The sequence below is a fragment of the Bos indicus genome, chromosome 13, assembly GCF_029378745.1.
Source record: "Bos indicus isolate NIAB-ARS_2022 breed Sahiwal x Tharparkar chromosome 13, NIAB-ARS_B.indTharparkar_mat_pri_1.0, whole genome shotgun sequence".
NCBI classification, from domain to species: domain Eukaryota; kingdom Metazoa; phylum Chordata; class Mammalia; order Artiodactyla; family Bovidae; genus Bos; species Bos indicus.
The window spans coordinates 72,803,227-72,828,118 of NC_091772.1; the positions used below are offsets into that span (position 1 = coordinate 72,803,227).

General features: G+C 46.1%; 1 protein-coding gene and 1 long non-coding RNA gene across 2 annotated transcripts in view; one reads left to right on the forward strand and one right to left on the reverse strand.

The window, feature by feature from the left end:
• Positions 1 to 23,111, reverse strand: part of LOC109567466 (uncharacterized) — a 33,839-nt gene extending 10,728 nt beyond the window's left edge. The window contains exon 1 of the long non-coding RNA XR_002182053.2: positions 22,507 to 23,111. This is a non-coding gene — a long non-coding RNA (uncharacterized lncRNA). The remainder of the gene's footprint in view (positions 1 to 22,506) is intronic.
• HNF4A (hepatocyte nuclear factor 4 alpha) overlaps positions 1 to 24,892 on the forward strand; it is a 66,403-nt gene that overhangs the window by 9,160 nt on the left and 32,351 nt on the right. The gene's annotated exons all lie outside the window — the stretch shown is intronic.

The window sequence follows — 24,892 nt, forward strand, 5'->3', positions numbered from 1 at the left end:
TTGAAATTATTTTAAAATTTAATTTAATTAAAAAAATTTTTTTTTTTGGCTGGACCATGCTGCATGTGAGATCTTTGTTCCCCAACGAGGGTTCAAACTCATGCCACCTGCAGTAGAAGCGTGGAATCTTAACCACTGGACTGCCAGGGAAGTCCCAGAACAATTTTTAAATTAAAGAGGAAAAGGGAATAATTAAACACTATTTCAAACATCCTCAATTGTACTTTAAAACAAGAGTCCTGGGACAGAAAGCCACAGAAGGAAAAGGCAGAGTTAAAGTTAGAAGTTCAAGATCCAATTGCATTTAAAATCTCTGCTGAACACCTTCTAATTGTTTTGTGTCAGGCTGAAAAGAAAAGCTGAGCGCTTTCTCTCACCTAAAGGGCCCCCTAAAAGGCATCTGCCCTGTCGGCCTCTCCTGTCTTCCTCCCTTTTGCTCACTCCACTTCAGCCCCCTTGGGCCCTCCTAGGATCCTTCAATCGTACAAGCACATTCCTGCCCCAGAGCCTTTGTACTTGCTGTTCCTTCTGCCTGGGCTTCCCAGGTGGCTCAGTGGTAAAGAATCCATCTGCCAAACAGGAGTCATGGGTTCGATCCCCAGGTCAGGAAGGTCCCCTGCAGAAGGGAATGGGCAACCCACTCCAGTATTCTTGCCTGAGAAATCCCATGGACAGAGGAGTCTGGTAGGCTCCAGTCCACGGGGTCACAAAGAGTCAGACACGACTTGGTCACTACATGAAAACTGCAACAACTGCCAGGAACACCCTTTCTCCAGATCTTCCCCAAATTGATGTCTTCTCCTTGCATTTCTCCCCCTGCCCCCCACCCCGCTGGGCAAGATCTTTGTTGTGACACTTGGACTTTCTCTAGCTACAGCCCATGGGGGCTTCTCTTGTCCTGGCGCACGGGCTTAGTTGCCCTGAGGCATGAGGAATCTTATTTTCCCAACCAAGGATCGAACCCACGTCCCCTATGTTGGAAGGTGGATTCTTAACCACTGGATGGCCAGGGAACTCCCCAATTTGGTTCGTAACTCAATGTCCCCTACTCAGAGTGGCCTTCCTTGACCACCCCCATCTCAGATGGCCCCTCCTCCAGTCATCATTATCAATCTTGTTATCCTCTACAGCCCTGGAATTGTGGATTCACCGCTCTGTTTATCATCTGTCTCCTCCACTACAATGGAAGTTCCATTAAGACAGGGAATCTGGCTGCCTTGCGAGTCCTCAGCATGTAGAACAGCACTTGGCACACAGTAGGCGCTCCATAAATATTTGTGGAATGAGAAGAGTCAGAAGGGGACAGCTGAGTCAGTGTGCTGAGGGGCTGGATGGGCCAGGAAGCTGCAAGCCCCTGCCTGGGCCCGGCCCTGGGTAAACAGCCCCCTGTCTGCCCAGACAGCCGCCTGTTTGACAACTGTCTGCCATCGGGCTGGCCAAGCCAGGGCCGTCACACAGCCAAGGCCCCAGGATTCCCTGGGACAAGTAACAGAGGCAGCCACGCCTCAGGGAGAGCTTGTGTGAAGGAACAGGTCAAAAAGTTACCCAAACAGGCACGAGAAAAGTCAGAGGAGGTGGTGGGACACAGAGCAGTTGGCCCTTCCCTGGGCAGAGCCAGGAGGAGCAGGAGGGAGGCCCTGGCACACCCTGTGGGCAGTTTCCCGGGCAGGGCCTGGCCACCGGAACCCAGTTCTGGTCGTGGCTCTGGTCCTGACTTGCAGAAGGACCTCAGATACTTGCCACCTCTGGGCCTCGGTTTCCTCTCCTGTAAATAAGAGACTGTGGGCTGGTCGGTGGTTTTCAAGCTTCAGAAAAAAAAAAAAAAGGCAGCGGCATTCTTTCTTTAAGGAAAATCTTACTGGAAGCCAGTTTGCAGGAATCATACACAGGAAGCCTTTGGTTTAAAGTGTGGGGCTGCAGGATGCTGCCTACCTACCCCACGTCCCCTGGCCTTTCAAAGCAGCCCCAGGGTGAAAACCACCAAGTCTCCTTGGTCTCTGAGGTTCACAGCGAGAGTCTTGTCATTAAACCTACCTCCAGGTTCAAGCCTGACATCGGCATCTTAGGTAATCTACTCCACCTTTTTGAGCCTTGGTTTCTTTCTCTAAATCTGGTATCTTAAACAGTACCTCCCTCACAGTATCAATGGTCAGCCCAGAGCCTGGCACCTAGTGAATTCTCAATAGGAAGAGTGAAAAACCAATGTTGATTATTAGCAGAAGTACCAGGAATGACCCAAAGGGCCAGTTCTTTGTCTCTACTGTGTGCTGGGAAAAAATGTAACCCTTCTGAACCTCAGTTTCCTCCTTGTAAAACGTAGCCAAAAGTTAAAAGGAGATAATTTGCATATAATTTGCAATTATAATTATTGTATATATGTAATTACAATTTGTAATTTGTGGTCCACATTCCATTTCTGTTGGACACTGCAGCTCTAGCCCCTCAGTTTCTATTAATATAGCAGCTAACTCATCCTGCCTCTGTTTCCCGCTCTGAATAGACCAGTTCAAGCCAGCTATCCCTGGCTGGGTCTTCGCCCCAGTTCACAGTTTTCCCTGGTGTCCTCAACCTCGTTGCTTGCCTGTCGGGGGTGGGGTGGAAGTGGGGGGACCCAGGCTCTAGAACTCAAAACTTGTCTTCTAGAATTCTACACTTGGGAAATCTCATCTCCCAGCCCCCATGGGTAGCCATTGTGTTCTCTTTATCAGAGTTTCGCATAAAACAATAGTCAATTTGAAATTTAATTATACACCCATTCTTCTCTCTCCAGCCTGTGAATTTACCTCCAAATCCTGCGATTTGGGGGGTAGAATTGGGGAGGGGAGAGGATGATTCTTTTCCCCCTCTCCACAGCAATTCATAGTTTTTCTAGAGATAAGATGGACTGAATACGGGGGAGGGACATGGGGCCTTCTACTGGGAAGGCTCTGCTTTTGTTTTTGGAGGAGATAATATCCTCCCAGGACTCCTCTGAGATGAGAGAATTTGAAAGGACTTAGGGGGCCGGGAGGAAAAGGAATCTCACAGTGATGAAGACTCCCTTCCAATGGGGAGGTCTTATTTGTTAGTGGCTGAGAATTTATGCTGCAGACTTAGGAAGACTTGGGTGAGAGCTCTGTAAGCTGTGTGACATTGGACACGTGACTTTACACTCTGACCCTCAATCTCCCCCTCTATAAAATGAGGATAAGAATAGTTCTATTCTAGCACAATGCTTTGGACAAACATTCCATAAATGCTAGCAATCACATACCTTTTGCAAAAGGGCCTATGTTGGTATGTGTAATAGATTTAATTCCTTTTTATTTCACTTCTATGCATTTTTGTAATTCTTCTACCATGAACTTGCTTCAGTTAAATCATAAAAAAGTTAATTGAGCAAAAAGGAATAAAATTGAGTGGAAATGTCATTCTAAGGCTGGGCTCCAATGTGGGGTTTTAGAGCTGGGAACAGGGAAGAGAATCTTAGAGTCTGAACTTCACACACCCTTTACTATTTTAGTAAACTGAGGCCCCAAGACAAAAGGTGATTTGGCAAGTCAGTGGCAGAACAGTGATGCTGAGGATTGGAAGGAGACTGGGAGGTAACTAGGCAGCCTTTCCCAAGGTGAAACCATTCAGACAGGGAGTATTCTATCCTGAGATGTTTGAAAAAGCTCAGAAGCGTTAGTTGCTCAATCATGTCCAACTCTTTGAAACCCACCATGAAACTGTAGCCCGCCAGCTTCCTCTGCCCATGGGATTTCCCAAGCAAGAATACTGGCTGCTGCTAAGTCGCTTCAGTCGTGTCCAACTCTGTGCGACCCCATAGACGGCAGCCCACCAGGCTCCCCCGTCCCTGGGATTCTCCAGGCAAGAACACTGGAGTGGGTTGCCATTTCCTTCTCCAATGCATGAAAGTGAAAAGTGAAAGTGAAGTCGCTCAGTCGTATCCAACTCTGTGCGACCCCATGGACTGCAGCCTACCAGGCTCCTCTGTCCATGGGATTTTCCAGGCAAGAGTATTGGAGTGGGTTGCCATTGCTTTCTCCGTCTCCTCCCGCTGCTGCTGCTGCTAAGAATACTGGAGTGGGCAACTATTCCCTTCTTCAGGGGATCTCCCCAACCCAGGGATCAAACCTGGGTCTCCTGCATTGCAGGCAGATTCTTTACTGTCTGAAGCACCAGGACTGGCTCAGAAAGCTGTATAAATTTCAGTATCAGAGAACGTCTCAGAGCCCTTAACACAGGACAGTGAATGCCTTGGGTACTCCAAGAGAAGCCTCCAATGTGTGCATGTTAATTCATCATAGAGCCCCCTTGAAAACATCAACACCCAGAAAGCTCTCTCTGCCCCACCACAGAGACATTTTATAGCTTAATACATTCCTAGATTTAAGAAAAAATATATTGATATTTTAAATATTATGATTTTAACCAGTACATTACTGATTTTTGTTGGTATATAGAAAGACAGTTAATTTTTTTTTTTTTTTGGCAGTGCCCCATGGCATGTGGGATCTTAGTTCCCCAACCAGGGATTGAACCCAAGCCCCCTATAATGGGAACACAACATCCTGACCACTTGACTGCCAGGGAATTCCCTTGAAATATCGTTAATTTTTTTCACTACCTTTCTCCTTTAAAAAAAATTGTAATATTTCCTAATATTGCAAAAAGGTAGAATAATACTGTGAACATGGATGTACCCATCACTCAGTTTTGTCAAATCCTACATACATGACCATATTTTCATGAGATTCATTTTTTTTGTTGTTTTAATGATATGAACCCCCCTGTCCCCTGCCACCTGTAAGCCTCCCTGAGCCCTTGCCTGTTGAGAGTTGACCCCTGTCAACTTTTGCTGTGCATCATTGCTAGGCATGATTTTTCTTTTTTCTTTTTCTACTTTTGGCCATACTGCTTGGCACACAGGGGATCTTTAGTTCCCTGGCAAGGGATCAAACCCATGCTCCTGTATTGGAAGCATAGCGTCTTCAACCACTGAACTACCAGGGAAGTACCATAGACAAGTTTGAATACTTTTCCTCTACATGGCTACAATACTATATATATATATATAGCATTATTTTGCCTATCTGGAAAAGTTATTCAAATGTTGTCCATATCCTTCAGCAACTTCCTTTTTTTCCTGGATCTTCCTATCCATCTACAGGCAGCACTGGAGCACTCACTGAAAATGCTGTGAATGAATATCCCAAAGTATATTTATTCCAGTTTTGGATGATGAAGTTTCCAGTTTTTCACTATTTTAAGCAGTGCTACAAAGAGCATCCTTATATGTGTGGGTGAAATTTTCTCTAGGATCATGTGTAGGAGTGAAATTTCTGGATTTCAGGCAATGAGCATCTTTACTTTGATGAGATGTTGATAAACTTGTCAGTCTTGCCCACCAACTACCACTTCGGGTCCGTAGCAGCTAAGAGTTAGTTGCTTTGCATCTTCATCTGCACTTGACTCTGAAAGATGATGGATGGAAAATGAGAATTTGCATTTCCCATATGGCTGGAGAGGGAAAAGTTCCTTTTGCCATTTGAATGTGCCTGTTTCTACCCCTTGCCCATTTTCCTATTGCATTATCTACCTTAACTATTTTAAGGGATTATGAATTCTTGATACAAATGCTTTTTCCAGTTGTATTAGTGGAAACTACCTTTAATCTGTCTGTCGTTCATCTTTTCACACTCTTTAGAGTATCTTTGTTGTACAGAAGTTTACAGTTGTAGTTAATTTTGGCTAAATTATAAATAAAGTCAGTACATTTACTAATCTTTTCCTTTATGCTGTGTGCTTTTTTTTTTTTTTGCACTGCCTTGAGATCATTAAGATTTCTGCTATATGTTTTCTATAATTTTAAAATTCATTTCTTATACATAGATCTTTATTCCTTAGATATTGATTTTGTGAGCTATATGAAATAGAGATGCCATTATATTTTTCTTCATATGGATAACCAGTTGGTTCAGACCATTTATTGACTTGGACACCCTTTCTTGACTGCTCTGCAATGCCACTGCATTTTAAGCATTAATTTTTTTACATTAAAATTTTTTTTATTTTACAGTGGAGTGTAGCTGATTATCAACGTGCCTTACTTTCAGGTGTACAGCAGAGTGAGTTAGTTATATATCATGTATCTTTTTTAAATTTATTTTTTAATTGGAGAATAATTCCTTTACAAAGTTGTGCTGGTTTCTGCCGTACAATGTATATATCTATTTTTCAAATTCTTTTCCCATTTAGGTTATTGCAGAATACTCAGCAGAGTCACCTGTGCTATGCAGTAGGTCCTTGTTGGTTATACAATGCCATTGTTTTTGTCTTTCATTTTTGAACACACGTAGCTCCTGGCAACCCACTCCAGTGTTCTTGCCTGGAGAATCCCAGGGACGGGGGAGCCTGGTGGGCTGCTGTCTATGGGGTCGCACAGAGTCGGACACGACTGAAGCGACTTAGCAGCAGCAGCAGCTCCATTTCTAGGCTCTCTATACTGCTCCACTTATCTCTAGTAGTCACTTTCAAACAATGAGAAAAAAAAGATAAGTGAATCTACAATTTTACTAAAACACTTGATTTTTCTTAAAAGTCAAAAAAAGAAATAGTTAAAATTATTTAATAATATTTTATTCACTCCAGTATAGCTAAAATATTATTTCAATTATCTAATCAATAAAACATAATTAATGAGGTATTTTTCTTCTTTGATGTACTAGGTCTTCCAAATACAACCCATATTTTACACGTACAGCATATCTCAATTTGAACTAACCAGATTTCAAATGCTCAGTGGCCGCATGTGGCTAGTGGTTATTATATTGGACAGTGAAGCTCTGGCTTTACGTAGCAGCAGTTCCCAATCTTTTTGGCACTATCGACCAGTTTCATGGAAGACAATTTTTCCATGGACTTGGGGTGGGGGGATGGTTTCAGGATGATTCAAGCGCGTTACAGTTATCATGAATTTAATTTCTAATCTAATGCCACTGTTGATCTGACAGGAGGTACTGGTCTTTGGCCTGGAGGTTGTGGACCCCTACACAGAGCATGCTCTCCTCATATTATAATTGTTTTTTAAAAAATGATCTTGTCTGTTCTCTTTGCTCATTCATATAAATTTTAAGATGAGACTGAACAGGACAGAACAAAGTTTGGAGACCAATGGCTTATTTGTCTCCACTGGATTTCAATAAAGGCAACTACTATATTTTAAGAGTTTGCAATTTTCCAAGTGCAGGGCTAAAGTTCTTTGTCCTTTTGGCCTTCTAATTGAAATTACATTGAACTTCTTGATTAATTTGGGAAGAATCGACATCTCTGCATAATGAAGCTATTAACCTAAGACAATAAAACTAGTCAGTTATTTTTACCAGCAAAATGGGTTTCTTTGGGAGCAGCAAAGAAGTGCAATTGAGACCTGCAACTATGGCAAACCACGTGGAAGTCTCATAAAACGAAGAAGAAAGTCTTCTATAGAGAAGAAGGGGAAGTTGGGATGGGCTGTTATAAATAGTCCATTAGAGGAAAGTGGAAATTGGAAGTATAGTGGCTTTCCATTGGCTGAGTTGTGACAGTTACTCATTGGCTACATACACTGTTGCGAGGCAAGGAGAAAATCTTTCTTCTCCTGTAGTAAAGTAGTGTCACTTCCTTCCGAAAATGTAAGGTATATCTCTTCCTGTTGGGATCTGTATTATGAGAGTATGTATATGAGAGCTCCCCCTTCTGGCCTTCTGACTTCATTTTAATGAGGTTTCCCTTTACTCATTTTTAAAAATCCTTCTGACCATGATACATTTATACAGGTGTGCTTTTATTTTTTTTAATAAAGTTCAATAATTTTAATGCATAAAGCTCTTTTGTTAGATTGATCCTAGCAATAATTGCTCTTGCTATCATGAATGCTTTTAAAAATTGAAACTTCTCGTTGGTTGATCTTAGTGTATACAAACCAACTGCTTTTGGCACACTGAAAATGTATCCAGCAATCGTATTAAATTCTCTTAGTAGATGTTTTAATTTCCTGCTTATTGCATCTCTTGGACTTCTGGTAAAATATCAAACAGAAATAGAATATTTCAAATAGGGTTTACTTTGTCTATGAGTAGCTGAGCCACAAAATTGCAGTAGTAGAGAATTCCTCGGGTTATGAAAGTCCAGAGGTAGGCAATTTGAGGTTCGTATGGTGGTTCTTCCCCATAGCAGTCCTCAGGAACCCACGTTCCTTTCATCCTTATGAGGTCTTCATCCTCATGGTCCAGAAAGGCTGCCAGAGATCCGACCGCACAGCTATGTTACAGGAAGAAAGATGGAGCAAGAGACAGAGAAGGAAAAGGAGCAAAAGCATGTTTCACGTGTCTCTTTTCCCCATGACTTTACTGGAAGTTCCCACATTACATTTCTGATTATACTTCATCAGCCAGAACATATTCACATAATCTCCCCTAGCTTTAAGGAAAGTTTGAGATAAGTTTTTTTGAGGGGGCACCCCTCTATTCAAATGAAAATTGAAGGTTATGTTACAAAGGAAGACAAGGAGACGGTTTAACACAGGACAGTTAGCTTGCAGCCTCTGCCGCAGCGGACAACCTTGTTTTATTCTTGACATTTACAAGGGATACTTTGCCCCTTTGAAGTATATCTGCTTTAGGGTTTTGGTAGGTAAGTTTTACTGTTTTTTTTTAAAGTTTGTTCTAAGTAAGCTAGACGTTTTGCTCGTTTTTTAATCACAGTGTTGAATTGTCTTAATTGCTTTTTGGCACCTACTAAGATAATCACTTTTTTTTTTCTCTTTTAGTCTGTTGATTTATTAATATTCTAATGTTAAGCCATTCTTGCATTCCTGGAATTAAACCTAAATTTGTCAGGATGAAATACATATATTTTATACATTGATGAAATTTTTTTAAATTGTGGTAAAATATTTACAACATAAAATTTGCTATTTTGGCCATTTTTCAATGTACAATTCTGAGGCATCAAGTACATTCACATTGTTATACAACCTTTACCACCATCCATCTCTTGAATTTTTCAATCTGTCTCCATTAGAAAATAACTCTCCATACCCCCCTCCCAGTGGGCTTCCCGCATAGCTCGGTTGGTAAAGCATCTGCCTGCAATATGGGAGACCTGGGTTCAATTCTTGGGTTGGGAAGTTCCCCTGGAGAAGGAAATGGCAACCCACTCCAGTATTCTCACCTAGAGAATCCTATGGGCAGAGGAGCCTGGCAGATTACAGTTCATGGGACTGCAAGATCCAACCAATCAATCCTAAAGGAAATCAGTCCTGAATATTCATTGGAAGGACTGATGCTGAAGTTGAAGCTCCAGTACTTGGGCCACCTGATATGAAGAACCGACTCACTGGAAAAGACCCTGATGCTGGGAAAGATTAAAGGTGGGAGGAGAAGGGGGACGACAGAGGATGAGATGGTTTGATGGCATCACTGATGTGATGGGCATGAGTTTGAGCAAGCTCCAGGAGTTGGTGATGGACAGGGAAGCCTGGGGTGCTGCAGTCCATGGGGTTGCAAATAGTCGGACACGACTGAATGACTGAACTGAACTGACCTTCCTCCCCTCAACTCCTAGCAACTGCTATTCTACTCTGTGAATTTGACTACTCAAAGTACCCTTATAAATGGAATTATACAGCATTTGTCTTTTTGTGATTGGCTTACTTCACTTTACAAAGAGTTCTCAGGATTCATCCATGTTGTAGCATTTATCAGAATTTCCTTCATTTTTAAGGCTGAAAAATATTCCATCATACATATAAATTCTGGTTTTCATTGACACTTGTGTGCTTCTGCCTTTGTGTGTGTGTGTGTGTTAGTTTCTCATTCGTGTCCAGCTCTTTGAAACAACCCCATGGACTGTACTTCCCAGGCTCCTCTGTCCATGGAATTCTCCAGGCAAGAATACTGGAGTGGGTTGCCATTGCCTTTCCCAGGAGATCTTCCCAACTCAGGTCTTTTGCATTGCAGCCAGATTATCATTTGAGCCACCAGAGAAGCCTATTGTAAATAGTATTGCTGTGAAATGGTATAAAAATATGTCTTCTAGGCTCTGCTTTCAATTATTTTGGGTATATACCCAGAAGTTGTACTGCTGGATTATATGGTAATTCTATTTTTAATTTTTAAAGGAACTGTTATGGTGATTTCTTTAGTGACTGTGTTATTTTATATTCTCACCAGCAGTGAGTAAGGGTTCCAATTTTTCCACATCCTTAACAATGCTTATTATCTTTTTTTCCCTTATATCCATGGTAATAGGTGTGAAGTGGTATCTTATCTTAGTTTTGATTTGCATTTCACTAATAATTAGAATTCCCAGATGACTCAGCAGGTAAAGAATTCTACAGTGCACAAGATGCAGGAGATGAGGGCTCAGTCCCTGGATTGGGAAGATCCCCTGGAGGACATAATGGCCACCCACTCTAGTATTCTTGCCTGGATAATCCCATGGACAGAGAAGCGTGGTGGGCTGCAGTCCATGGGGTCACAAAGAGCTGGACACAACTGAGCAAGCAAGCAATGATTAGTGATGTTGAGCATATTTTCTTGTGCTTCTTGGTCATTCGTATATCTTTTTTGGAATAATATCTATTTAAATCCTTTGCCTATTTTAAAATCAAGTTTTGTTGTTGTTGCGCTATAGGAATTCTTTATATATTCTGAATATTAACCTCTTATCAGATTGATTTACAAATATTTTCTCTCATTTCATGGATTGCCTTTTCACTTTCTTAATAATGTCCTTTGGCGCACAAAATTCTTCACGTCAATGCAGGCCAGTTTATCTGTTTTTTTCTTTTGTTACCTGTGCTTTTGGCGTTATCGCCAAGAAATCACTGCTAAATCCAACATCATGACTATTTCTTCCTGTTTTCTTCCAAAAGCACTTAAGTCTTTAACCCATTTTGTGTTAATTCTTTTATATATGCAAACTAAGAATCCAGCTTCATTTTTTTCACATGTGAATATCCAGTTTTTCCAACACGAATTTGGCTTTGATCATAGTTTAAGGCTTTTGCACCTGGGAAATGCTACTTTGATTCAACCTTTGATCCACTGGAAGAATCCTCTCACCATCCTCCCTGACGGTCATTTAGCTTGGGTTTGTCACTTCTAGTGACAGAGCACTCACTACTTAATGAAGCAACTTTTCCCCGGGTAGTGCCATTGTATCCAGTAGAAAAATGTTCTTCGTTTTAAGCACAAATTTTCCTTCCTGTACGATCCAGCTGTTGGTCCTCACTTGTCCTGTGGAGCTCTAAGAACAGTGAGCATCCTTTTCCAAAGGAAAGTACTTTGTATTCAGTAAATAACACAGTAACGTGGTGGCAACCATGTGCTGGGTTTATGTGGATTATCATATTTATTCCACAAAACCATCTATGAAGAGGTCCTCTTATTGATTCCTTTTTCACAGATGAAACAAATAAGGTTTGAGGAACTTATTTTCACAGCGTACAACAGTTATGTAAACAGAATCATTAATATTTCAAAAGCGGTAGCCTTGACCACTCTGCTATACTGCCCCTCTCCTCTTCCCCAACAGTCAGCCCAGAACTTTTTTGGTTTTGTTTGTTTTCTTTTTGTTTGGGGGAGTGGGGTTTTGACTGCACCACCCAGCATTCACTCAGGGATCTTAGTTCCCGGGCCAGGGATCCAACCCACTTCCCTGCAGTGGAAGTGCAGAGTCTTAACCACTGAACCACAGGGAAGTCCCAATCCAGAGCTCTTCTGGATAGTCAATTATTGGTTTTCTCACCCTGTCCCATCTTGGGAAAATATTGTGTTTCTATTAAAATTGAAGTCAAACACAACTGTTTGTGTATGGTTGGTGTATACAGAGGGCTTTTTAGCTCATTTCACCAGAGCACTATAGATTCACTAAGGGCATGAGACCAGGTTAGAGGTTTGGGCTGCTGCAGCCAAGCAAAACCACTAGAGCTTTGTCATGTTGCTTGTTGCTAAGAGAGCTCCCTCCCTTCCACACTTTCCAGGTGACAGTTGTGGGGACAAGGTTGACTGTGGTGAAGATGAAAAGATGATAAAAATTTGAGATACTATTGGAGGTGGCAAGAACAGGATTTTCTGATGAGTTGGTAGGAATGGGAGGATTTTGACTTGAATAATTGAGATGGTTCCTCTGCCTTTTCTAAAACCAGCTTGAACATCTGGAAGTTCACGGTTCACATATTGCTGAAGCCTGGCTTGGAGAATTTTGAGCATTTCTTTACTACCGCGTGAGATGAGTGGGATTGTGCAGTAGTTTGAACATTCTTTGGCATTGCCTTTCTTTGGGATTGGAATGAAAACTGACCTTTTCCAGTCCTGTGGCCACTGCTGAGTTTTCCAAATTTGCTGGCATATTGAGTGCAGCACTTTCACAGCATCATCTTTCAGGATTTGAAATAGCTCAACTGGAATTCCATCACCTCCACTAGCTTTGTTCGTAGTGATGCTTCCTAAGGCCCACTTGACTTCACATTCCAGGATGTCTGGCTCTAGGTGAGTGATCACACCATCGTGATTATCTTGGTCGTGAAGATCTTTTTTGTACAGTTCTTCTGTGTATTCTTGCCACCTCTTTTTAATATCTTCTGCTTCTGTTAGGTCCCTACCATTTCTGTCCTTTATAGTGCCCATCTTTTCATGAAATGTTCCCTTAGTATCTCTAATTTTCTTGAAGAGATCTCTAGTCTTTCCCACTCTGTTGTTTTCCTCTATTTCTTTGCATTGATTGCCGAGGAAGGCTTTCTTATCTCTCCTTGCTATTCTTTGGAACTCTGCATTCAAATGCTTAAGATCAAATTGCCAACATCCGCTGGATCATGGCAAAACCAAGAGAGTTCCAGAAAAACATCTATTTCTGCTTTATTGACTATGCCAAAGCCTTTGACTGTGTGGATCACAAGAAACTGTGGAAAATTCTGAAAGAGATGGGAATACCAGACCACCTGACCTGCCTCTTGAGAAATCTGTATGCAGGTCAGGAAGCAACAGTCAGAACTGGACATGGAACAACAGACTGGTTCCAAATAGCAAAAGGACTACATCAAGGCTGTATATTGTCACCCTGCTTATTTAACTTATATGCAGAATACATCATGAGAAACGCTGGGCCAGAAGAAGCACAAGCTGGAATCAAGATTGCAGGGAGAAATATCAACAACCTCAGATATGCAGATGACACCACCCTTATGGGAGAAAGTGAAGAGGAACTAAAAAGCCTCTTGATGAAAGTGAAAGAAGAGAGTGAAAAAGTTGGCTTAAAGCTCAACATTCAGAAAACGAAGATCATGGCATCTGGTCCCATCACTTCATGAGAAATAGATGGGGAAACAGTGGAAACAGTGTCAGACGTTATTTTGGGGGGCTCTAAAATCACTGCCGATGGTGATTGCAGCCTTGAAATTAAAAGATGCTTACTCCTTGGAAGGAAAATTACGACCAACCTAGATAGCATATTCAAAAGCAGAGACATTACTTTGCCAACAACGGTCCGTCTAGTCAAGGCTACGGTTTTTCCAGTGGTCATGTATGGATGTGAGAGTTGGACTGTGAAGAAGGCTGAGCGCAGAAGAATTGATGCTTTTGAACTGTGGTGTTGGAGAAGACTCTTGAGAGTCCCTTGGATTGCAAGGAGATCCAACCAGTCCATTCTGAAGGAGATCGGTCCTGGGTGTTCTTTGGAAGGAATGATGCTGAAGCTGAAACTCCAGAACTTTGGCCACCTCATGTGAAGAGTTGACTCATTGGAAAAGACTCTGATGCTGGGAGGAATTGGGGGCAGGAGGAGAAGGGGACGACAGAGGATGAGATGGCTGGATGGCATCACCGACTCGATGGACATGAGTCTGAGTGAACTCCGGGAGTTGGTGATGGACAGAGAGGCCTGGCGTGCTGCAATTCATGGGGTCGCAAAGAGTAGGACACGACTGAGCGACTGAACTGAACTGAACTGAATTGAGTTGGGGAGTGATGGACAATGACAATTAACGAAGGTATTATTATTGTTCTTTTTTAAAGACTGAGGAAGGGGAAGTGAATTGACCTACTTCACAAAGCTAGGAAACATCCAATTCAGGTGTATTTAACTCCAGAGGTCATGCTTTTCCCACTCTCCACATATTAATTTTTATAATGGGGGTAGGATACTTAATGATATATTATCATTAAATATTAAGATAAAGAAATATCCCTGAAAGCAAACATGGGCTTCCACATAGAGCCTGCACAAAGTCTAGGACTTTCATTAAAGGTGCTTGCCTGTTGGGACCGGATGTTGGAAATACAAATTTGGTAGATGGTGTAATGGGAGCGCGAAACCGGCCTTAGGGAACCAGTTTTTAAATACTGCGTTCTGATTGGTGCAGTGACCACGTGCTGGTGTGTGACTGGAGGAAAGTTTGCTTGCCTAGTAAATAGACCCTCAGAGAATTGTGTCCAACTGTCTTTCGCCGAGTTTGGCGAGTCGTAGTCCGTCTGGGCCTGTGATTGGTGGGATTGTAGTACGACCTCGGCTGTGATTGGTGAAGTCCGTGCGTTATTTGAAGTTTCTGTTCGCTAGTTCCTGCGTTGGCCACTAGGAGGAGCCCGGGACACGCAAAGTGCGGCGCTGCGGAGCGTCTGGGCGGCTTCCTCCCGGAGGTCCCCGGCCTCAGCGCCGCGCAGGTTCTGCCGTGCGCCCCAAGGGCCACCCTGGGACGGAGGTGGGAGGATGGCGTCAGGGCTCCCCGCTCCGGCCCAGGTGGCCACGCTTCTCTGTACGGCTCTTTGGCCCCGTCCCCTGTCTCTCAGCCCCGCAGAGAACCTTGACTGGCCGAGGGGGTGGGGCTGCGGGTTCGCGAAGGTTTGTGAGGACCCAGATCCAAATTGCAAAATCGAGTCTTGTCAGGTGAGCCCCGGCTGCGCTTGTTAGCTCGCCTCAGAGCCCTTCTTCAAGTTTAACAGCCTCCACTTCCTTTATGACCCTCAGAGGGCTTTTCCTAGGTAGCCTCTCACTGGAGCTTAGAATTGTCCCTTGAAGGTCAAGGTCACTAGCTTGGCGCTCACCCAGTACACAGATGGCCCCTACCATCCGCAGGCGCTATCCACATTGTGCTGTTTCATTATCTTCACCGCACTTAACTCATGTTTGAAATTCTCTTTTTTATTTACTTCCTCCTGTTTCCACCGCACCTCCCCACCAGGATGTAAGTTCCGTGAAGGAGAAAATAAGGTGGCCAGATCCAGTGTAGAATGCAGTTACGTTTGAAATGGAGGATAAAACAACTGAAGTTTTAAAGTATGAAAAAAAAAAAAATATATATATATATATATATGTCCCCTGTGTTAGTTGGTACATACTTGTACTAAACGAGTTATTCACTGTTCATCTGAAATTCGAATTTAGTTGGGCCTCCTGTGTTTTTATTTGTTAATACAGCAGCCCGGTCGGGGAGGGATCTTAACTGTTCACTGTGTTACCTCTAGCACCCACGATAGTGCACACAGAATGCGCTGAATAAATGTCGAATGATTGGATGGGCAAATTTCTTCATTCACTCATCTATTCATCCAACCCATTATATTAACTGCCAGCTGGGTTCTGGGACTCTAAGGGCAAAATGAGACAGAGTCCAATGGAGGAGGCAGACAAATAAACAGTAACCATCGTGTGATTGAACTGTGATGATATAAAGTAATAGGGGCTGTTGGAGCACCAAGGAGAGCCCCAACTTGTCTGAGCCAGCAGGACTGCCTGGAGGAAGATGACCTAGGTGGGACTTGGAGGATGAGGAGGTGAAGAGAGTGGTGTGACAGCTGCTGTGGGTGGAAGGTGTGGTGCATGCAAAGGCCAGAGATAAGTTAGGGGCTATGGGATTCTGAAAGCTGCAATGGCTGAAGTGAGGGAAGAAGTGCAGTGTGGAGGGAGCAGTCAGAAAGAGATGAGAAGGAGACTCAGTCACTGAGCATCAGTACCTACCAGTCAGGTACGACAGTGATTGTACCCATTATATAGATGAGGAAACTGAGGCTAGGAGAGGGGAAATGCCTGGTCTGGGTTTATAGTCTGAGTGGGAAAGGCCTAGCTTCAAGCTCGGGTCTGGCAGATTCTGAAGCCTGATTCTTCTAGAAAAGGCTCAGGGTTAAGGATTATAATTCCAATTGGAGAATGAAGAAACTGAGGCCCAGAAAGGTGACAGGGCTCTCCCTGTGAAGGTGGCTCCATCCAGTTTAATGGGAGAGCGCTGAGACAGTACAGTGAGGGGTATGGAGCAGGACAAGGGAATTCAGGCCGCTGTGTCTCCTGTTTCTGTTTGGGTTGAGTCTCTAGGAATCCTTTACTGAGCCCTTGGCTAATTCCTTGCATGGGTCCTGGGCTGGTCTGCAGTTTCCATGGAGACTGCCTCCATCCATCCCTGAAATCTCATTGTGACCAGTATTAAGAGATTAACTCTGCTCAGCAGCCCTCACAGGGTCTTGGGTGCCAGAGTGGCTGTGGGAGCTCCCTTAAGGATGAAGAGGTTGCCTGCTGTGTGCGACCCCATAACACCAGGAGGAGGATGTCAGACTGGGGCCAGGGCTTCCCCCGGGACCCCTCAGGTATGATCCTGACTTCACATCTACCTGGAGAGGAGGCTGAGATGGTGGGAGAGAGACACAGGGCCAAGGGGAGGAGTATAGATTTTGGAGCACGGTAGAGATGCTGTCGGAGAAGGCAATGGCACCCCACTCCAGTACTCTTGCCTGGAAAATCCATGGACGGAAGAGTCTGGTAGGCTGCAGTCCATGGGGTCACTAAGAGTCAGACACGACTGAATGACTTCACTTTTTACTTTCATGTGTTGGAGAAGGAAATGGCAACCCACTCCAGTGTTCTTGTCTGGAGAATCCCAGGGTCGGGGGAGCCTGGTGGGCTGCTGTCTATGGGGTCACACAGAGTTGGACAGGACTGAAGCGTCGTAGCAGCAGCAGCCGAGATGCTATCACCTCAGCCCCCAACCCAGGAAGGCCCAGGGCCTTGACAAGCAGACCCTATTCTGATCAAGGCAAGACCCAAACTCCCTTAACAAGGCAAGGGGAGCCTCACAGAGTCTTTTTTTTTTTTTTCATACCTTGCAGTTTACAGTCATTTTTAATTTTATTTATTTTTCATTTTATTTTTTGGCTGCACCTCGAGGTATGTGGAACCTCTTCAACCAGGGATTGAACTCACAGCCCCTGCAGTGGGGGCCCAGAGTCTTAGCCACTGGACCACTAAAGGAAGTCCACCTCACAGAGTCTTTTAGGGATGTTTTAAGGCTATCTGAAGACCAGCTTCCTAATCTGCTTCATTTTGCTTTAGGGAAACTGAGGCACAGAACAGGAAAGTGACTTGTCCAAAGTCAGGCAGTCAGTGAACTGAAGCAGGTCAGGAATCCAGAGGGAGCCCTGAGGTTGCCTAAGCAGAAAACATTTGGTTCAAATGTCATTGCCCCCTCTACCATGAATCCCAGATCCTCCTTCCTGACCTCCAGGCATGATGTCCCCTCAGCCTCCTCTCCCCTGGGCCTGTCCCATCAGCCAGGCTTCCCTTCCCTCCCCACCTCCCCCCGACTCCTGCCCTCCCCTACCACCTGCACAGTCTGAGGCTGCCAGAATGTCCCTGGCAGGCTCCACTCCACTGGAGGGCACGGCCACCAGGCCCTAACTGTCCCATCCAGGGAACATCCCCACACTGGGTCACTATCTGGATGACTTGGACATTTTTTGTTCCACGCTCCAGCCCCTCTGTGACTTCAGGACCTGGACAAGGTGGGGGGCCGTGAGAACCCGTCCCCATCCCAACTCCTCTTGCCAGGCCTGGGTTGGAGAGATTTAGGCCTGGCTCCAAAGCTGTCTGGGCCAGGCTTCCTGGAAGGCCACACTAGGGCAGGAAAGCAAACACTGACTCTGAAGCCAAGGAGCCATAGGTCAAACGCTCTTGACTCAGCATTGTGAGCCTCAGTTTCCTCACCTGTGAAAGCGGGCAACAACCCTTCCGTCCTCAAAGCTCATTCTCACTTGCGATGGGAGAATCTCCAGGTTATACTCGTAAATGAACAAAGCGAGATGCAGAACAGTTTAAGAGGTGGGAGGTGATATCTTATGATCTTATATGTTAGCTACTGGGAAAGAGAGAGGTGGACTGGTGGACAGGAGGCAGGGCTGGACACAAGTTTCCTCAAGTGCACCGTTAAACAAAATTATGAGTTTATTTATTTATCTGGCTGCACCAAATCTTAGTTGCGGCATGTGGGAGTCTAGTTCTCCCGATAAGGATCGAACCTGGGTCCTCCGCTTTGGGAGCGAGGTGTCTTAGCCACTGGACCACCAGAGAAGTCCCTGCACCTTTTATTTTGTTTTGATTTTTGAGTCATGTGAATGTAGTACCAATTAAAAAAGAAATTTACTTTTTTTTTTTGTTAGCAGATTGGGGCAAATATCAAACCGTAAGAACAATCACTCATACTTCAATGACATCTTAGCTAATGTCATATTATTGACAATATGAAGATCCATGATCTAGGACCTGACCCTGAGTCTCTGAATCCGAAAGGCCCTTGAATTTTAAGCCAATTTCATTTTTTCAATAGCAGATTAATAGTCATCAATACCAAGAATCAGGAGCTCCCTACAGGCCCACCACAGTGCCAAAGCACTGTCTGAACAGCATCTCGTTGAATTGGCATTCTGACTTTATGAGGAAGCTATCATGTTCCCATTCGACAGATGGGGAAATGGAGCCTTATTGCAATTGCAACCAGGAGGTTGTAGAACTTGGATACACATCTAGGCTTTTCCAGCTCCAGAATTTTAAGCCCTCCTATGATGGGTGTCAATCTTGGCTGCATATTAGGATCACCTGGAGACTTTAAAAAATACTCAGAGCCAGCACCCACTCACCCCTAGATTCCATCACTGGACATGACAGGACCTGGGCATCAGTATTTTTTAAAGGTTCCAGGTGATTCTAATTCACCATCAGCGTTGAATCTCTGCTTTATGCTAGACAGCTTTTCAAATGGGAAACCAAGGCCCAGGAGGGGAATGACCTTGCCCAAGGTCACATAGTAGCTGCAGACAGAACTTCAACAGGGCTTACAATGGATATTTTGTGAAAATAAGTGAGTGGTGCCCCACTCTGGGCAGACAGATCTCCACGGGCAGTTGGCTTGCTAAGTGGAACAAGGTTGGATTTCCACCTCCACTTGCTCCCTTACCCAGAGAACCTTTGTGCAGTGGGCAACCTGTGCAACTGTACACAGCAACTGTGGCCTAAGTCTCAGGGTCCCAAACATTTCAACTCAGTGGCCTCCAGGCAGATCCCCGGAGCCCTTCAGAACAAGGATTTGGGAGACCAGGGGTGGTTCCTGGGATGTGAGTTCATCCCTCACCTGAATACCAGGACCTGCACCCTTCAGACCCAACAAGAGCTGGGCAGGCCCCATCCAACTCCCAAAGTCACTTCTGCAGATAAAGTCAGGAACATACCCGGGAGGGAGGAACGTACACAGGAGGACAGAAACAGCCGCAGCTCAGAAGTCACAAGCCACCTGGCAGAAGGCAGCCTGTAGGGAGGCCCCTCCCACACAGACCCAAGTCATCCTGCCTTCCTTCCTGACCATTCTCTAGACCACACTCTCTATACTACCTCTTGGGCCTTGCAGACAGCATCTCTCATAATGCCCTGCTTTCCAGCCAGAGTGGCTTCCATGCCCTTTCATCCTCACCCACCATGTTCTCCAATTCTGGATGTTTCCTCTGCCTAGGAGCCACCTCCTCCAGGAAGCCCTCTCTGACCACTCCAGCCCAGAGATAGGTCTTCTTTCTGCCTCCTTCCAGCCCTCACAATCCATACACACAGCCCACATGTGCCTTGGAATGGAGCTTATTTTATCATCACACTGACCACTTTTAATTGAGCATTTATCATCTGCCAGCCCTGGAAGGGCAGGGTGGCTTGGAGATTAGGAGCACAGACTCTGGAGCCAGACTACTTGGGTTGGAATCCCAGCTTCTTAGAAGCTGTGTGAGCTCTGGCACATGATTCAGTCTCTCTGTGCCCTGGGTCTATAAGATGGTGATTAAAGACTTGGCTTTACATCGCAGAGTGGTTATGAGGATTGATGAGTTATTGTGTGCATGTATGTGTGCTACGGAGAAGGCAATGGCACCCCACTCCAGTACTCTTGCCTGGAAAATCCCATGGATGGAGGAGCCTGGTGGGCTGCAGTCCATGGGGTCGCTAGGAGTTGGACACGACTGAGCGACTTCACTTTCTCTTTTCACTTTCATGCATTGGAGAAGGAAATGGCAACCCACTCCAGTGTTCTTGCCTGGAGAATCCCAGGGACGGGGGAGCCTGGTGTGCTGCCATCTCTGGGGTCACACAGAGTCGGACACGACTGAAGAGACTTAGCATAGCATAGTATAGCATGTGTGCTAAGTTGCTTTGGTCATGTCCAGCTCAGTGTGACCCTATGTACTGCAGCCAGCCATGCTCCTCAGTCCATGGGATTCTCCAGACAAGAATACTGGAGTGGGTTGCCATGCCCTCCTTCAGGGGATCTTTCCAACTCAGGGACTGAACCTGTGTCTCTTCGTCTCCTACATTGGCAGGCAGCTTCTTTACCACTAGAGCCACCTGGGAAGCCTGTTAATATGTGAAAAGCCTGCAAAACAACTTTGTAAACATTGGCCATGGTCATCATTGTGTAGATCCCACTCCATTTCATCCTCACGACAACCTTATGAGTTAGGTACCATTATTCCCAATTTACAGGTGAGAAAACTGAGACTCAAAGAGGTCAAGAGAGTCAGGGCAGGGCTCTGCGTCTTTTTCTATGGCCCGATGCCTTCAGAGAGAGGATGCGGCTGGGGTGGGTTATAACTTTGAACCTCTGGTTTGCAGCTCATGACTGCTTCTCAGAGGGCCCACAGGACTCCTTGCCAGGTGACAACCTCATCCCCACCCTTCCTCCCTGACTCAGACCTTCCCAGTGGCTCTCAGGCACCACTGTGCTTACAACCAGCCCTGGGAGGGAGGGTAAACAGCAAAGAAGGGCCTTTCAGTGCCATTTTGTTTGCTAACATCCAGGATACATCCCTGAGTACCAGAGAGAGCGCCTGCCTGCCCCAGCCTATCTGGAGACCCTGGATGACTTTCTATTCCTGCACAAGTCACTTCCCCACTCAGCCTCCATCTCCCCATCTGTAAGATGAGGCTGAACCGGTGGTTTTCTGATTCTCATTATTAGCAGCTGGCTCTATTTTGAAATGAAATATTAAGGACCAGTGTCCGTAAGAGGCAGACACGGGGTGAAGTAGGGCCTGGGCATAGACCCCCTTGGCTCCTAGGACATCAGAACCCATCTGAAAGGCCCCAGGCTGCATCCTCCAAAGGGCTCCCCTGGCTCTGACACTGCAGGATTCTAGAATTGCAGCTCAAAGCCGCCACTTCGCATCCCTGTTTGGAAAGCTCTCCCCACGAGCCTGCACTGCCCCGCACCCGACCCACCCCCTCGGCCTCAGCTGCCTTTATCTCTGTTTGGTAACACAGCAAATTTGCTCAGGACCCAGAGCAGGGGAAACAAGCAGACTGTTGACTCTTGAGCAAAACCTACCCTTTGGAGAGCAAGAGGTGGCTCTGGCTGTGCGTGGGGAGGCTGATGGCCTCTTGCATAACCCAGCGGCCTCCTGCCCACCCAGGCCTTTTGCTTTGCAGGGTTAGGGGTGAGGCAAACCGCAAACTCATGCCCAGTTAATTTTTTAAGGCAAAATCAACAGGCTCAGCAATGATTAGCGAGCAGGTAAGTTGGTCTTAATCATGCTGAGGAGAAGGAGGAAGGAGGCTTCCAGGGGCCCAAGGATGGGGCTTAGTTATCAGTTAACCACATAAATGTTTCCTTCCAAGCCCACTGGCCTTCAGCCCTCAGCTTCCTCCTCTTCCTCTCGGAAATATTGAGTTGACCAAAAAGTTCATTTGGGTTTTTCCATAACATCTGACAGAAAAACCCAAACGAACTTTTCTGCCCACCCGATACTTCCATGGCATCCCAGCAAGTGGACATCAGTCCTTGAGTGATCAGACAGCCCACCCTCTGCAGTCCGTAGGAGGCACTGCCAGGGCCCTTGAGGACTGTAGTGAAGCAAAGGGCTCCTCATGGGGCTTGTGGTCTTCTTGTTAAGACTGCGCTCCCCCCACCCCACTGCCTCTGCATGAACTTGAGCATGAGTTCTCCATCCTTAGGGCTCACTGAGGGGTCTTGGGTCTGTGTCCCAGGTTCGACGGCTGCCACTCCCCTGGGGGCCTCAGTTTCTCCATCTGCCAAATGGGTGGATTGGCTGAGACACCCTGTCCAGTCTTGGAGTTCCGTGACTGGCTTAAACCAACATGGCCTGTACTCAGGACAAGGAGAGTGGGATGAGCTGTGGTTTTAGGAGTGTTAGGGGGAGAAAAGAAGCCCGGAACAGGGAGGGGGCCTACCTGGTATCTGCTGTTGGTACCAGCCAGTGACAGATCCCAGCTCCAGGAAGAGGGCTGTCCTCTCAAGTGGGAGGCATGCGTCCCTGTGGGGTGGGCTGGGGCTGCAGGGATGACCTGACAGACCCCAGCTGGTGCCCCAAGACCTCGAGAGCTGCCAAAGGAAGCCGGAAGGCCACACGGGGCCCTGCTGGCTGCCCAGACTGGAGTTTGGTCAGCGTTTGGGGACCTATATTGTGAGAAAGTTAGGACTTTGTCCACAAACTGGAATTTGAAATTTCAAAGGGGCGAAACTGAAGGGCCCTACCCCAGAGTGGAGATGGCTCTTGGCTTCTTTCCCCCACGACTTTTGTTCTCTGTCTTGATAAGTCCCTGGTTCCCTGCACTGCTCCCTGGGTGATGGGTGGGGGAGGAGAGGCTGGAGACGGTGGGGACGTGAGCACCCAGGGGACGTGAAGATGCCTGGTGGCCCTGGGATAGCCGGTGTCTGGAGGATGCCTCTGAACTTGCCCGTTCACCAGGACAGGCTCCTTGGCTTCTCAGACCCCTGAGTGCTCCAGCAGTGACGTGACGACGGAACCACCAGCGCTCAGAAGTCCGAGGTTCTTTCTGGGAGGCAGCAAAGAGTAGGGGAAGCCCTCAAGCTCTGGAGTCAGACTGGGGTTCCAGTTACAGCCCCTCCTCTTACATCAGGTTGGCCTTAAGCAAGAGGCTTCACCTCTTTGAACCTCAGTTGTGTCCACTGCAACGTGGGACAGATCAGCTCAGAAGAGTGGAAGGGTCTTAGCACTGGGCCTAGCGTGGCATCTTCCTGGAAACATAATTGTCATTGAAAAAAAAAATGCTGTGGTCCAGAATGGCAGCTCCCTTAACTTCTGTCCGCACCATAGGCTTGAGCACTCTGCCCACTGCCCCTCCTCCCCAACCCCTGGCTGCCCAGGGCACTGCTCTCAAAATGCCCCTCTTTCCCCTTCCTGAGGCTCGTGGTTCTCCAACTATGACAAGAAGGAGCGGGACCTCTAAGTGAGCTCTAAGGCCTGTTTTCCCCTGGGATCTGGAACATGTTGAGCTGGGGTCTGACAGCCCCGGGGGGCGGTGCTGAGATAAAGAAGGGCTGCAGGGTTGATGGCAAAGAGGCCAGGGTGAGCTCAGGGCTGGGCCAGCTGTCCCTGGAGTTCTCCTGTGCAGGGGTCCCGATTCCAGCTGACTTTGTAGCCAAGGTCAAGGAGTCAGTCCCAGCAGTCACTGCTATTGCCCTGTATGCCTACACTTGGCCATTTCATGCCCACACCATCCCCCAGGGAAAAGGTACAAGCCGTCTGGTGCCAAAAATAAGGTTGAGAAAGCTGGAACCCGAGGTCACAGAGTTTGGGAAGTTGGCAGTGCCCGAGTGTTTTGTTTTTGTTTGGCTGTGCCCAGTCTTAGTGGTGGCACGTGAGAGCTTCTATCTTCGGCGTGGCACGGCTGCGGCAGTGCCTGACTTTTGACCCAGCTCTTTCTGATTTCAAGGTCCACGGTTTATCCTTTAGGGATGGGGTGGGGGTGAGGGAAGGACTAAGAACTTTATAGTTATCCCATCTCATCTTCACAACAAATTTCAAGTTTGGCCCATTTTACAGGAGGAGAAACTGAGGCTTGGAAATAATGACTTGCCCAAGACCACAGGCTTGGTAGATCTTAGAGGTGGCCACTTGTTTATACGAGGGATGTGTATCTAGAAGATATTGTTTGGGATCAGCTAAGGATGGGGTTCCCTGGTAGCTCAGCTGGTAAAGAATCTACCTGCAATGCAGGAGACTCTGGATTGATTTCTGGGTCGAGGAGATCCACTGGAGAAGGGATAGGCTACCCACTCCAGTATTCTTGGGCTTCCCTGGTGACTCAGCTAGTAAAGAATCTGCCTGCAATGCGGGAGACCTGGGTTCAATCCCTGGCTTGGGAAGATCTCCTGGAGAAGGGAATGGCTACCCACTCCAGTATTCTGGCCTGGAGAATTCCATGGGCTGTATAGTCCACGGGGTCACAAAGACTTGGACACGACTGAGTGACTTTCACTTTCACCTTTTCAAGGATGGGGTGAATCGTGTATGTAACAGATTACGCAAATTCCAGTTCATGGGTGCGTGGATTTACTTATGTGGTAGGCCGTGATTGGTGGGACATGGATGGGTGTGACATCGTTCTCTGGAATGTACCTCAGAGGCAGTGGGTCACCTGTGTTGTGTGTTTGGTAAAGCATCCGTGCCCTGTGTGTGAAGTAACTTACAGTGTGCAGGCTGCCCACCTGGGAGTTCTTGCATGTGGCATGGCCGACTCTATTGATTATAGACTTTATTTAATTTAATCTGAGATGCTGCCTATCAAGATCAAAGATTTGTTATTTTTATTA